Source organism: Salvelinus alpinus, chromosome 11 (genome assembly GCF_045679555.1).
Source record: "Salvelinus alpinus chromosome 11, SLU_Salpinus.1, whole genome shotgun sequence".
Classification (NCBI taxonomy): Eukaryota; Metazoa; Chordata; class Actinopteri; order Salmoniformes; family Salmonidae; genus Salvelinus; species Salvelinus alpinus.
In genome coordinates this window covers 4,146,505-4,164,182 of record NC_092096.1, presented here as the reverse complement: position 1 = coordinate 4,164,182, position 17,678 = coordinate 4,146,505, and the positions used below count along the sequence as shown (strand labels likewise).

Sequence of the window (17,678 nt, the reverse complement as noted above, 5' to 3'; positions counted from 1 at the left end):
GTAGAGCTTCTTAACGCGGTAGAGAAAGTAGAGCTTCTTAACGTGGTAGGGAAAGTAGAGCTTCTTAACGCGGTAGGGAAAGTAGAGCTTCTTAACGCGGTAGAGAAAGTAGAGCTTCTTAACATGGTAGAGAAAGTAGAGCTTCTTAACATGGTAGAGAAAGTAGAGCTTCTTAACGTGGTAGGGAAAGTAGAGCTTCTTAACATGGTAGAGAAAGTAGAGCTTCTTAACGTGGTAGAGAAAGTAGAGCTTCTTAACGCGGTAGAGAAAGTAGAGCTTCTTAACCCGGTAGAGAAAGTAGAGCTTCTTAACGCGGTAGAGAAAGTAGAGCTTCTTAACGTGGTAGGGAAAGTAGAGCTTCTTAACATGGTAGAGAAAGTAGAGCTTCTTAACGTGGTAGAGAAAGTAGAGCTTCTTAACATGGTAGAGAAAGTAGAGCTTCTTAACATGGTAGAGAAAGTAGAGCTTCTTAACGCGGTAGAGAAAGTAGAGCTTCTTAACGCGGTAGAGAAAGTAGAGCTTCTTAACCCGGTAGAGAAAGTAGAGCTTCTTAACGCGGTAGAGAAAGTAGAGCTTCTTAACGTGGTAGAGAAAGTAGAGCTTCTTAACATGGTAGAGAAAGTAGAGCTTCTTAACGCGGTATAGAAAGTAGAGCTTCTTAACGCGGTAGAGAAAGTAGAGCTTCTTAACATGGTAGGGAAAGTAGAGCTTCTTAACGTGGTAGAGAAAGTAGAGCTTCTTAACGCGGTAGAGAAAGTAGAGCTTCTTAACGTGGTAGAGAAAGTAGAGCTTCTTAACGCGGTAGAGAAAGTAGAGCTTCTTAACGTGGTAGAGAAAGTAGAGCTTCTTAACGTGGTAGGGAAAGTAGAGCTTCTTAACGTGGTAGAGAAAGTAGAGCTTCTTAACGTGGTAGAGAAAGTAGAGCTTCTTAACATGGTAGGGAAAGTAGAGCTTCTTAACGCGGTAGAGAAAGTAGAGCTTCTTAACGTGGTAGAGAAAGTAGAGCTTCTTAACGCGGTAGAGAAAGTAGAGCTTCTTAACGTGGTAGAGAAAGTAGAGCTTCTTAACACGGTAAGGAAAGTAGAGCTTCTTAACGCGGTAGAGAAAGTAGAGCTTCTTAACGTGGTAGGGAAAGTAGAGCTTCTTAACGTGGTAGAGAAAGTAGAGCTTCTTAACGCGGTAGAGAAAGTAAAGCTTCTTAACGCTGTAGGGAAAGTAGAGCTTCTTAACGTGGTAGGGAAAGTAGAGCTTCTTAACGTGGTAGGGAAAGTAGAGCTTCTTAACGTGGTAGAGAAAGTAGAGCTTCTTAACGTGGTAGAGAAAGTAGAGCTTCTTAACACGGTAGAGAAAGTAGAGCTTCTTAACGCGGTAGAGAAAGTAGAGCTTCTTAACGCGGTAGAGAAAGTAGAGCTTCTTAACGCGGTAGAGAAAGTAGAGCTTCTTAACGCGGTAGGGAAAGTAGAGCTTCTTAACGTGGTAGAGAAAGTAGAGCTTCTTAACGCGGTAGAGAAAGTAGAGCTTCTTAACGCGGTAGAGAAAGTAGAGCTTCTTAACGTGGTAGAGAAAGTAGAGCTTCTTAACGTGGTAGAGAAAGTAGAGCTTCCTTGAGTGTGTTGAACTCTGAGCTGCTGCCAAGCCACAGAGGTCCTTCTATAGTGGAAATAGTCTGAGGGCAATATGGTGTCTGGGTCATCTGAGGTTTAGGGACTGAGAGAGACAGGTACTTAAACACTTCCATTTCTATCTGCTGAAACAGGGCTCTTAAGGTCTGTGTTCTGTCTTCAGTTAGCAACATGACAGACGGACAATATACTCAACAATCATGTCGTTAAGGCTGAAGTTGTGATGGGGGCTTCACTGTGCCGGTGCAGCTCACAGACTTCAGACCAAAGTCAAAGAGCCTTGTCTCTCACCAGATACAAATGGAACTGTTTTAGAATCTGAATGGATCATCTACCTCCTCCTCCTCCACCTGCTCCTCCTCCTCTTCCTCCTCCTCCACCTGCTCCTCCTCCTCTTCCTCCTCCTCCACCTGCTCCTCCTCCTCTTCCTCCTCCACATCCTCCTCCTCTTCCTCCTCCTCATCTTCCTCCTCCTCCACCTGCTCCTCCTCCTCTTCCTCCGCCTCCTCCACCTGCTCCTCCTCTCCCTCCCTCACATCCTCCTCCTCATCTTCCTCCTCATCTTCCTCCACCTCCTCCTCCTCCACCTCCTCCTCATCTTCCTCCTCCTCATCTTCCTCCTCCTCCACCTCCTCCTCCTCCACCTGCTCCTCCTCCTCTTCCTCCTCCACATCCTCCTCATCTTCCTCCTCATCTGCCTCCACCTCCTCCTCCTCTCCCTCCTCCACCTCCTCTTCCTCCTCCTCTTCCTCCTCCTCTTCCTCCACCTGCTCCTCCTCGTCTTCCTCCTCCTCCACCTGCTCCTCCTCCTCTTCCTCCTCCACATCCTCCTCCTCTTCCTCCTCCTCATCTTCCTCCTCCTCCACCTGCTCCTCCTCCTCTTCCTCCGCCTCCTCCACCTGCTCCTCCTCCTCTCCCTCCCTCACATCCTCCTCCTCATCTTCCTCCTCATCTTCCTCCTCATCTTCCTCCTCCTTCACCTCCTCCTCCTCCACCTCCTCCTCATCTTCCTCCTCCTCCACCTCCTCCTCCTCCACCTGCTCCTCCTCCTCTTCCTCCTCCACATCCTCCTCATCTTCCTCCTCATCTGCCTCCACCTCCTCCTCCTCTCCCTCCTCCACCTCCTCTTCCTCCACCTGTTCCTCCTCCTCCTCCTCCTCTTCCTCCTCATCATCATCTATCCTTTATTGTTGTAAAGACACATTTTGAGGCTGAAACACACTACAGGATTTGAACCATCGGAGATACTTTCCCATTGAACGATTCACACGATTCAGTCCAGCCAAATCCTAGTGAACTAGTAAACAGTATAGTACATACACCTGGCGGCACCTCCGGGCGTTACGATTGGACATTTGGGAGAGAATCGGGCTATATTTGCTGTGCAGGTTTGCGCATGTTCAGTAAAAAAATGGTAAAAAAAACAGCAATCTTCAAGTCTTTCCACAGATTTTCAATGGGATTCAAGTCTGGGCTTTGGCCGGGCCACTCAAGGACTTTCACCTTCTTGTTCTGAATCAATTCCAGCTGTATGCTTGTTAGGTGGGTTATATGGGTTATGTGGGTTATATGGGTTATATGGGTTATATGGGTTATGGAGGTTATATGGGTTAGGTGGGTTATATGGGTTATATGGGTTATATGGGTTATATGGGTTATGGAGGTTATATGGGTTAGGTGGGTTATGGAGGTTAGGTGGGTTATGGAGGTTAGGTGGGTTATATGGGTTATATGGGTTAGGTGGGTTATATGGGTTATGTGGGTTAGGTGGGTTATGGGGGTTAGGTGGGTTATATGGGTTATATGGGTTATATGGGTTATGGAGGTTATATGGGTTAGGTGGGTTAGGTGGGTTATATGGGTTATGGAGGTTATATGGGTTAGGTGGGTTATGGGGGTTAGGTGGGTTATATGGGTTATATGGGTTATATGGGTTATGGAGGTTATATGGGTTATATGGGTTATGGAGGTTATATGGGTTAGGTGGGTTATGGGGGTTAGGTGGGTTATATGGGTTATATGGGTTATGGAGGTTATATGGGTTAGGTGGGTTATGGAGGTTAGGTGGGTTAGGTGGGTTATGGAGGTTAGGTGGGTTATATGGGTTATGGAGGTTAGGTGGGTTATGGGGGTTAGGTGGGTTATATGGGTTATGGAGGTTATATGGGTTAGGTGGGTTATGGAGGTTAGGTGGGTTAGGTGGGTTATGGAGGTTAGGTGGGTTATGGGGGTTAGGTGGGTTATATGGGTTATGGAGGTTATATGGGTTAGGTGGGTTATGGAGGTTAGGTGGGTTAGGTGGGTTATGGAGGTTAGGTGGGTTATATGGGTTATGGAGGTTAGGTGGGTTATGGGGGTTAGGTGGGTTAGGTGGGTTATATGGTTTAGGTGGGTTATGGAGGTTAGGTGGGTTAGGTGGGTTATGGAGGTTAGGTGGGTTATATGGGTTATGTGGGTTAGGTGGGTTAGGTGGGTTATGTGGGTTAGGTGGGTTATATGGGTTAGGTGGGTTATATGGGTTAGGTGGGTTATGTGGGTTATATGGGTTATGGGGGTTAGGTGGGTTATATGGGTTATATGGGTTATATGGGTTATGTGGGTTATATGGGTTAGGTGGGTTATGGGGGTTAGGTGGGTTAGGTGGGTTAGGTGGGTTATATGGGTTAGGTGGGTTATGGGGGTTATGTGGGTTATATGGGGTTATATGGGTTAGGTGGGTTATGGGGTTATATGGGTTAGGTGGATTATGGGGGTTAGGTGGGTTATATGGGTTATATGGGTATCTACAGTAAGATAGTACCTATCTACAGTAGGACTCACATCATATCTACATGTAATGTCCATCTGACTGTAGTCCTCTCTACAGTAGGACTCACATCATATCTATTCAGAGCAGTGGAAACTGGATACCAACAAGCTATTTAGGTCAGGTGTGTGTGTGTGTGTGTGTGTGTGTGTGTGTGTGTGTGTGTGTGTGTGTGTGTGTGTGTGTGTGTGTGTGTGTGTGTGTGTGTGTGTGTGTGTGTGTGTGTGTGTGTGTGTGTGTGTGTGTGTGTGTGTGTGTGTGTGTGTGTGACCGCAGCGGAACTTTCCACCCTAGAATAGAACCATAAACCACACGGTCACTCTGTCACCAACCAGTTATACATGACATATCAACCTGACTGGTACCACGTCTCCAACCAGTTATACATGACATATCAACCTGACTGGTACCACGTCACCAACCAGTTATACATGACATATCAACCTGACTGGTACCACGTCTTCAACCAGTTATACATGACATACCAACCTGACTGGTACCACGTCACCAACCAGTTATACATGACATATCACCCTGACTGGTACCACGTCTCCAACCAGTTATACATGACATATCAACCTGACTGGTACCACGTCTCCTACCAGTTATACATGACATATCAACCTGACTGGTACCACGTCTCCAACCAGTTATACATGACATATCAACCTGACTGGTACCACGTCTCCAACCAGTTATACATGACATATCAACCTGACTGGTACCACGTCTCCAACCAGTTATACATGACATACCAACCTGACTAGTACCACGTCACCAACCAGTTATACATGACATATCAACCTGACTGGTACCACGTCTCCTACCAGTTATACATGACATATCAACCTGACTGGTACCACGTCTCCAACCAGTTATACATGACATATCAACCTGACTGGTACCACGTCTCCAACCAGTTATACATGACATATCAACCTGACTGGTACCACGTCTCCAACCAGTTATACATGACATATCAACCTGACTGGTACCACGTCTCCAACCAGTTATACATGACATATCAACCTGACTGGTACCACGTCTCCAACCAGTTATACATGACATATCAACCTGACTGGTACCACGTCTCCAACCAGTTATACATGACATATCAACCTGACTGGTACCACGTCTCCAACCAGTTATACATGACATATCAACCTGACTGGTACCACGTCTCCAACCAGTTATACATGACATATCACCCTGACTGGTACCACGTCTCCAACCAGTTATACATGACATATCAACCTGACTGGTACCACGTCTCCAACCAGTTATACATGACATATCAACCTGACTGGTACCACGTCTCCAACCAGTTATACATGACATATCAACCTGACTGGTACCACGTCTCCAACCAGTTATACATGACATATCAACCTGACTGGTACCACGTCTCCAACCAGTTATACATGACATATCACCCTGACTGGTACCACGTCTCCAACCAGTTATACATGACATATCAACCTGACTGGTACCACGTCTCCAACCAGTTATACATGACATATCAACCTGACTGGTACCACGTCTCCAACCAGTTATACATGACATATCAACCTGACTGGTACCACGTCTCCAACCAGTTATACATGACATATCAACCTGACTGGTACCACGTCTCCAACCAGTTATACATGACATATCAACCTGACTGGTACCACGTCTCCAACCAGTTATACATGACATATCAACCTGACTGGTACCACGTCTCCAACCAGTTATACATGACATATCAACCTGACTGGTACCACGTCACCAACCAGTTATACATGACATATCACCCTGACTGGTACCACGTCTCCAACCAGTTATACATGACATATCAACCTGACTGGTACCACGTCTCCAACCAGTTATACATGACATATCAACCTGACTGGTACCACGTCTCCAACCAGTTATACATGACATATCAACCTGACTGGTACCACGTCTCCAACCAGTTATACATGACATATCAACCTGACTGGTACCACGTCTCCAACCAGTTATACATGACATATCAACCTGACTGGTACCACGTCTCCAACCAGTTATACATGACATATCAACCTGACTGGTACCACGTCTCCAACCAGTTATACATGACATATCAACCTGACTGGTACCACGTCTCCAACCAGTTATACATGACATATCAACCTGACTGGTACCACGTCTCCAACCAGTTATACATGACATATCAACCTGACTGGTACCACGTCTCCAACCAGTTATACATGACATATCAACCTGACTGGTACCACGTCTCCAACCAGTTATACATGACATATCAACCTGACTGGTACCACGTCTCCAACCAGTTATACATGACATATCACCCTGACTGGTACCACGTCTCCAACCAGTTATACATGACATATCACCCTGACTGGTACCACGTCTCCAACCAGTTATACATGACATATCAACCTGACTGGTACCACGTCACCAACCAGTTATACATGACATATCAACCTGACTGGTACCACGTCACCAACCAGTTATACATGACATATCAACCTGACTGGTACCACGTCTCCTACCAGTTATACATGACATATCAACCTGACTGGTACCACGTCTCCAACCAGTTATACATGACATATCACCCTGACTGGTACCACGTCTCCAACCAGTTATACATGACATATCACCCTGACTGGTACCACGTCTCCAACCAGTTATACATGACATATCAACCTGACTGGTACCACGTCTCCAACCAGTTATACATGACATATCAACCTGACTGGTACCACGTCTCCAACCAGTTATACATGACATATCAACCTGACTGGTACCACGTCACCAACCAGTTATACATGACATATCAACCTGACTGGTACCACGTCTCCAACCAGTTATACATGACATATCAACCTGACTGGTACCACGTCTCCTACCAGTTATACATGACATATCAACCTGACTGGTACCACGTCACCAACCAGTTATACATGACATATCAACCTGACTGGTACCACGTCACCAACCAGTTATACATGACATATCAACCTGACTGGTACCACGTCTCCAACCAGTTATACATGACATATCAACCTGACTGGTACCACGTCACCAACCAGTTATACATGACATATCAACCTGACTGGTACCACGTCTCCAACCAGTTATACATGACATATCAACCTGACTGGTACCACGTCTCCAACCAGTTATACATGACATATCACCCTGACTGGTACCACGTCTCCAACCAGTTATACATGACATATCACCCTGACTGGTACCACGTCTCCAACCAGTTATACATGACATATCAACCTGACTGGTACCACGTCTCCAACCAGTTATACATGACATATCAACCTGACTGGTACCACGTCTCCAACCAGTTATACATGACATATCAACCTGACTGGTACCACGTCACCAACCAGTTATACATGACATATCAACCTGACTGGTACCACGTCTCCAACCAGTTATACATGACATATCAACCTGACTGGTACCACGTCTCCTACCAGTTATACATGACATATCAACCTGACTGGTACCACGTCACCAACCAGTTATACATGACATATCAACCTGACTGGTACCACGTCACCAACCAGTTATACATGACATATCAACCTGACTGGTACCACGTCTCCAACCAGTTATACATGACATATCAACCTGACTGGTACCACGTCTCCAACCAGTTATACATGACATATCAACCTGACTGGTACCACGTCACCAACCAGTTATACATGACATATCAACCTGACTGGTACCACGTCACCAACCAGTTATACATGACATATCAACCTGACTGGTACCACGTCTTCAACCAGTTATACATGACATATCAACCTGACTGGTACCACGTCTCCAACCAGTTATACATGACATATCAACCTGACTGGTACCACGTCTCCAACCAGTTATACATGACATATCAACCTGACTGGTACCACGTCTCCAACCAGTTATACATGACATATCAACCTGACTGGTACCACGTCTCCAACCAGTTATACATGACATATCAACCTGACTGGTACCACGTCTCCAACCAGTTATACATGACATATCAACCTGACTGGTACCACGTCACCAACCAGTTATACATGACATATCAACCTGACTGGTACCACGTCTCCAACCAGTTATACATGACATATCAACCTGACTGGTACCACGTCTCCAACCAGTTATACATGACATATCAACCTGACTGGTACCACGTCACCAACCAGTTATACAAGACATATCAACCTGACTGGTACCACGTCTCCAACCAGTTATACATGACATATCAACCTGACTGGTACCACGTCTCCAACCAGTTATACATGACATATCAACCTGACTGGTACCACGTCTCCAACCAGTTATACATGACATATCAACCTGACTGGTACCACGTCTCCAACCAGTTATACATGACATATCAACCTGACTGGTACCACGTCTCCAACCAGTTATACATGACATATCAACCTGACTGGTACCACGTCTCCAACCAGTTATACATGACATATCAACCTGACTGGTACCACGTCTCCAACCAGTTATACATGACATATCAACCTGACTGGTACCACGTCTCCAACCAGTTATACATGACATATCAACCTGACTGGTACCACGTCACCAACCAGTTATACATGACATATCACCCTGACTGGTACCACGTCACCAACCAGTTATACATGACATATCAACCTGACTGGTACCACGTCTCCAACCAGTTATACATGACATATCAACCTGACTGGTACCACGTCTCCAACCAGTTATACATGACATATCAACCTGACTGGTACCACGTCTCCAACCAGTTATACATGACATATCACCCTGACTGGTACCACGTCTCCAACCAGTTATACTTGACATATCAACCTGACTGGTACCACGTCTCCAACCAGTTATACATGACATATCACCCTGACTGGTACCACGTCTCCAACCAGTTATACATGACATATCACCCTGACTGGTACCACGTCTCCAACCAGTTATACATGACATATCAACCTGACTGGTACCACGTCTCCAACCAGTTATACATGACATATCAACCTGACTGGTACCACGTCTCCAACCAGTTATACATGACATATCAACCTGACTGGTACCACGTCTCCAACCAGTTATACATGACATATCAACCTGACTGGTACCACGTCTCCAACCAGTTATACATGACATATCAACCTGACTGGTACCACGTCTCCAACCAGTTATACATGACATATCAACCTGACTGGTACCACGTCTCCAACCAGTTATACATGACATATCAACCTGACTGGTACCACGTCTCCTACCAGTTATACATGACATATCAACCTGACTCGTACCACGTCTGCAACCAGTTATACGTGACGTATCAACCTGACTGGTACCACGTCTCCAACCAGTTATACATGACATATCAACCTGACTGGTACCACGTCTCCAACCAGTTATACATGACATATCAACCTGACTGGTACCACGTCACCAACCAGTTATACATGACATATCACCCTGACTGGTACCACGTCACCAACCAGTTATACATGACATATCAACCTGACTGGTACCACGTCTCCAACCAGTTATACATGACATATCAACCTGACTGGTACCACGTCTCCAACCAGTTATACATGACATATCAACCTGACTGGTACCACGTCTCCAACCAGTTATACATGACATATCACCCTGACTGGTACCACGTCTCCAACCAGTTATACTTGACATATCAACCTGACTGGTACCACGTCTCCAACCAGTTATACATGACATATCACCCTGACTGGTACCACGTCTCCAACCAGTTATACATGACATATCACCCTGACTGGTACCACGTCTCCAACCAGTTATACATGACATATCAACCTGACTGGTACCACGTCTCCAACCAGTTATACATGACATATCAACCTGACTGGTACCACGTCTCCAACCAGTTATACATGACATATCAACCTGACTGGTACCACGTCTCCAACCAGTTATACATGACATATCAACCTGACTGGTACCACGTCTCCAACCAGTTATACATGACATATCAACCTGACTGGTACCACGTCTCCAACCAGTTATACATGACATATCAACCTGACTGGTACCACGTCTCCAACCAGTTATACATGACATATCAACCTGACTGGTACCACGTCTCCTACCAGTTATACATGACATATCAACCTGACTCGTACCACGTCTCCAACCAGTTATACATGACATATCAACCTGACTGGTACCACGTCTCCAACCAGTTATACATGACATATCAACCTGACTGGTACCACGTCTCCAACCAGTTATACATGACATATCAACCTGACTGGTACCACGTCTCCAACCAGTTATACATGACATACCAACCTGACTGGTACCACGTCACCAACCAGTTATACATGACATATCAACCTGACTGGTACCACGTCTCCAACCAGTTATACATGACATATCAACCTGACTGGTACCACGTCTCCAACCAGTTATACATGACATATCAACCTGACTGGTACCACGTCTCCAACCAGTTATACATGACATATCAACCTGACTGGTACCACGTCTCCAACCAGTTATACATGACATATCAACCTGACTGGTACCACGTCTCCAACCAGTTATACATGACATATCAACCTGACTGGTACCACGTCTCCAACCAGTTATACATGACATATCAACCTGACTGGTACCACGTCTCCAACCAGTTATACATGACATATCAACCTGACTGGTACCACGTCTCCAACCAGTTATACATGACATATCAACCTGACTGGTACCACGTCTCCAACCAGTTATACATGACATATCAACCTGACTGGTACCACGTCTCCAACCAGTTATACATGACATATCAACCTGACTGGTACCACGTCTCCAACCAGTTATACATGACATACCAACCTGACTAGTACCACGTCCCCAACCAGTTATACATGACATATCAACCTGACTGGTACCACGTCTCCAACCAGTTATACATGACATATCAACCTGACTGGTACCACGTCTCCAACCAGTTATACATGACATATCAACCTGACTGGTACCACGTCTCCAACCAGTTATACATGACATATCAACCTGACTGGTACCACGTCTCCAACCAGTTATACATGACATATCAACCTGACTGGTACAACGTCTCCAACCAGTTATACATGACATATCAACCTGACTGGTACCACGTCTCCAACCAGTTATACATGACATATCAACCTGACTGGTACCACGTCTCCAACCAGTTATACATGACATATCAACCTGACTGGTACCACGTCTCCAACCAGTTATACATGACATATCAACCTGACTGGTACCACGTCTCCAACCAGTTATACATGACATATCAACCTGACTGGTACCACGTCTCCAACCAGTTATACATGACATATCAACCTGACTTGTACCACGTCTCCAACCAGTTATACATGACATATCAACCTGACTTGTACCACGTCTCCAACCAGTTATACATGACATATCAACCTGACTGGTACCACGTCTCCAACCAGTTATACGTGACATATCAACCTGACTGGTACCACGTCACCAACCAGTTATACGTGACATATCAACCTGACTGGTACCACGTCTCCAACCAGTTTTACGTGACATATCAACCTGACTGGTACCACGTCTCCAACCAGTTATACGTGACATATCAACCTGACTGGTACCACGTCACCAACCAGTTATACATGACATATCAACCTGACTGGTACCACGTCTCCAACCAGTTATACATGACATATCAACCTGACTGGTACCACGTCTCCAACCAGTTATACATGACATATCAACCTGACTGGTACCACGTCTCCAACCAGTTATACATGACATATCAACCTGACTGGTACCACGTCTCCAACCAGTTATACATGACATACCAACCTGACTGGTACCACGTCACCAACCAGTTATACATGACATATCAACCTGACTGGTACCACGTCTCCAACCAGTTATACATGACATATCAACCTGACTGGTACCACGTCTCCAACCAGTTATACATGACATATCAACCTGACTGGTACCACGTCTCCAACCAGTTATACATGACATATCAACCTGACTGGTACCACGTCTCCAACCAGTTATACATGACATATCAACCTGACTGGTACCACGTCTCCAACCAGTTATACATGACATATCAACCTGACTGGTACCACGTCTCCAACCAGTTATACATGACATATCAACCTGACTGGTACCACGTCTCCAACCAGTTATACATGACATATCAACCTGACTGGTACCACGTCTCCAACCAGTTATACATGACATATCAACCTGACTGGTACCACGTCTCCAACCAGTTATACATGACATATCAACCTGACTGGTACCACGTCTCCAACCAGTTATACATGACATATCAACCTGACTGGTACCACGTCTCCAACCAGTTATACATGACATATCAACCTGACTGGTACCACGTCTCCAACCAGTTATACATGACATATCAACCTGACTGGTACCACGTCTCCAACCAGTTATACATGACATATCAACCTGACTGGTACCACGTCTCCAACCAGTTATACATGACATATCAACCTGACTGGTACCACGTCTCCAACCAGTTATACATGACATATCAACCTGACTGGTACCACGTCTCCAACCAGTTATACATGACATATCAACCTGACTGGTACCACGTCTCCAACCAGTTATACATGACATATCAACCTGACTTGTACCACGTCTCCAACCAGTTATACATGACATATCAACCTGACTTGTACCACGTCTCCAACCAGTTATACATGACATATCAACCTGACTGGTACCACGTCTCCAACCAGTTATACGTGACATATCAACCTGACTGGTACCACGTCACCAACCAGTTATACGTGACATATCAACCTGACTGGTACCACGTCTCCAACCAGTTATACGTGACATATCAACCTGACTGGTACCACGTCTCCAACCAGTTATACGTGACATATCAACCTGACTGGTACCACGTCTCCAACCAGTTATACATGACATATCAACCTGACTGGTACCACGTCTCCAACCAGTTATACATGACATATCAACCTGACTGGTACCACGTCTCCAACCAGTTATACATGACATATCAACCTGACTGGTACCACGTCTCCAACCAGTTATACATGACATATCAACCTGACTGGTACCACGTCTCCAACCAGTTATACATGACATATCAACCTGACTGGTACCACGTCTCCAACCAGTTATACATGACATATCAACCTGACTGGTACCACGTCTCCAACCAGTTATACATGACATATCAACCTGACTGGTACCACGTCTCCAACCAGTTATACATGACATACCAACCTGACTGGTACCACGTCACCAACCAGTTATACATGACATATCAACCTGACTGGTACCACGTCTCCAACCAGTTAAACATGACATATCAACCTGACTGGTACCACTTCTCCAACCAGTTATACATGACATATCAACCTGACTGGTACCACGTCTCCAACCAGTTATACATGACATATCAACCTGACTGGTACCACGTCTCCAACCAGTTATACATGACATATCAACCTGACTGGTACCACGTCTCCAACCAGTTATACATGACATATCAACCTGACTGGTACCACGTCTCCAACCAGTTATACATGACATATCAACCTGACTGGTACCACGTCTCCAACCAGTTATACATGACATATCAACCTGACTGGTACCACGTCTCCAACCAGTTATACATGACATATCAACCTGACTGGTACCACGTCTCCAACCAGTTATACATGACATATCAACCTGACTGGTACCACGTCTCCAACCAGTTATACATGACATATCAACCTGACTGGTACCACGTCTCCAACCAGTTATACATGACATATCAACCTGACTGGTACCACGTCTCCAACCAGTTATACATGACATATCAACCTGACTGGTACCACGTCTCCAACCAGTTATACATGACATATCAACCTGACTGGTACCACGTCTCCAACCAGTTATACATGACATATCAACCTGACTGGTACCACGTCTCCAACCAGTTATACATGACATATCACCCTGACTGGTACCACGTCTCCAACCAGTTATACATGACATATCAACCTGACTGGTACCACGTCTCCAACCAGTTATACATGACATATCACCCTGACTGGTACCACGTCTCCAACCAGTTATACATGACATATCACCCTGACTGGTACCACGTCTCCAACCAGTTATACATGACATATCAACCTGACTGGTACCACGTCTCCAACCAGTTATACATGACATATCAACCTGACTGGTACCACGTCTCCAACCAGTTATACATGACATATCAACCTGACTGGTACCACGTCTCCAACCAGTTATACATGACATATCAACCTGACTGGTACCACGTCTCCAACCAGTTATACATGACATATCAACCTGACTGGTACCACGTCTCCAACCAGTTATACATGACATATCAACCTGACTGGTACCACGTCTCCAACCAGTTATACATGACATATCAACCTGACTGGTACCACGTCTCCTACCAGTTATACATGACATATCAACCTGACTCGTACCACGTCTCCAACCAGTTATACATGACATATCAACCTGACTGGTACCACGTCTCCAACCAGTTATACATGACATATCAACCTGACTGGTACCACGTCTCCAACCAGTTATACATGACATATCAACCTGACTGGTACCACGTCTCCAACCAGTTATACATGACATATCAACCTGACTGGTACCACGTCTCCAACCAGTTATACATGACATATCAACCTGACTGGTACCACGTCTCCAACCAGTTATACATGACATATCAACCTGACTGGTACCACGTCTCCAACCAGTTATACATGACATACCAACCTGACTGGTACCACGTCACCAACCAGTTATACATGACATATCAACCTGACTGGTACCACGTCTCCAACCAGTTAAACATGACATATCAACCTGACTGGTACCACTTCTCCAACCAGTTATACATGACATATCAACCTGACTGGTACCACGTCTCCAACCAGTTATACATGACATATCAACCTGACTGGTACCACGTCTCCAACCAGTTATACATGACATATCAACCTGACTGGTACCACGTCTCCAACCAGTTATACATGACATATCAACCTGACTGGTACCACGTCTCCAACCAGTTATACATGACATATCAACCTGACTGGTACCACGTCTCCAACCAGTTATACATGACATATCAACCTGACTGGTACCACGTCTCCAACCAGTTATACATGACATATCAACCTGACTGGTACCACGTCTCCAACCAGTTATACATGACATATCAACCTGACTGGTACCACGTCTCCAACCAGTTATACATGACATATCAACCTGACTGGTACCACGTCTCCAACCAGTTATACATGACATATCAACCTGACTGGTACCACGTCTCCAACCAGTTATACATGACATATCAACCTGACTGGTACCACGTCTCCAACCAGTTATACATGACATATCAACCTGACTGGTACCACGTCTCCAACCAGTTATACATGACATATCAACCTGACTGGTACCACGTCTCCAACCAGTTATACATGACATATCAACCTGACTGGTACCACGTCTCCAACCAGTTATACATGACATATCAACCTGACTGGTACCACGTCTCCAACCAGTTATACATGACATATCAACCTGACTGGTACCACGTCTCCAACCAGTTATACATGACATATCAACCTGACTTGTACCACGTCTCCAACCAGTTATACATGACATATCAACCTGACTTGTACCACGTCTCCAACCAGTTATACATGACATATCAACCTGACTTGTACCACGTCTCCAACCAGTTATACATGACATATCAACCTGACTGGTACCACGTCTCCAACCAGTTATACATGACATATCAACCTGACTGGTACCACGTCTCCAACCAGTTATACATGACATATCAACCTGACTGGTACCACGTCTCCAACCAGTTATACATGACATATCAACCTGACTGGTACCACGTCTCCAACCAGTTATACATGACATATCAACCTGACTGGTACCACGTCACCAACCAGTTATACATGACATATCAACCTGACTGGTACCACGTCTCCAACCAGTTATACATGACATATCAACCTGACTGGTACCACGTCTCCAACCAGTTATACATGACATATCAACCTGACTGGTACCACGTCTCCAACCAGTTATACATGACATATCAACCTGACTGGTACCACGTCTCCAACCAGTTATACATGACATATCAACCTGACTGGTACCACGTCTCCAACCAGTTATACATGACATATCAACCTGACTGGTACCACGTCTCCAACCAGTTATACATGACATATCAACCTGACTGGTACCACGTCACCAACCAGTTATACATGACATATCACCCTGACTGGTACCACGTCACCAACCAGTTATACATGACATATCAACCTGACTGGTACCACGTCTCCAACCAGTTATACATGACATATCAACCTGACTGGTACCACGTCTCCAACCAGTTATACATGACATATCAACCTGACTGGTACCACGTCTCCAACCAGTTATACATGACATATCACCCTGACTGGTACCACGTCTCCAACCAGTTATACATGACATATCAACCTGACTGGTACCACGTCTCCAACCAGTTATACATGACATATCACCCTGACTGGTACCACGTCTCCAACCAGTTATACATGACATATCACCCTGACTGGTACCACGTCTCCAACCAGTTATACATGACATATCAACCTGACTGGTACCACGTCTCCAACCAGTTATACATGACATATCAACCTGACTGGTACCACGTCTCCAACCAGTTATACATGACATATCAACCTGACTGGTACCACGTCTCCAACCAGTTATACATGACATATCAACCTGACTGGTACCACGTCTCCAACCAGTTATACATGACATATCAACCTGACTGGTACCACGTCTCCAACCAGTTATACATGACATATCAACCTGACTGGTACCACGTCTCCAACCAGTTATACATGACATATCAACCTGACTGGTACCACGTCTCCTACCAGTTATACATGACATATCAACCTGACTCGTACCACGTCTCCAACCAGTTATACATGACATATCAACCTGACTGGTACCACGTCTCCAACCAGTTATACATGACATATCAACCTGACTGGTACCACGTCTCCAACCAGTTATACATGACATATCAACCTGACTGGTACCACGTCTCCAACCAGTTATACATGACATACCAACCTGACTGGTACCACGTCACCAACCAG

The 17,678-nt window shown here is 45.3% G+C and overlaps 2 protein-coding genes and 1 long non-coding RNA gene across 7 annotated transcripts in view; 2 read left to right on the top strand and 1 right to left on the bottom strand.

The window, feature by feature from the left end:
• LOC139533491 (uncharacterized) overlaps positions 1–17,678 on the top strand; it is a 254,324-nt gene that overhangs the window by 173,002 nt on the left and 63,644 nt on the right. The gene's annotated exons all lie outside the window — the stretch shown is intronic.
• Positions 1–17,678, bottom strand: part of LOC139533493 (uncharacterized) — a 254,354-nt gene that overhangs the window by 173,571 nt on the left and 63,105 nt on the right. The gene's annotated exons all lie outside the window — the stretch shown is intronic.
• Positions 1–17,678, top strand: part of dusp16 (dual specificity phosphatase 16) — a 118,857-nt gene that overhangs the window by 39,465 nt on the left and 61,714 nt on the right. The gene's annotated exons all lie outside the window — the stretch shown is intronic.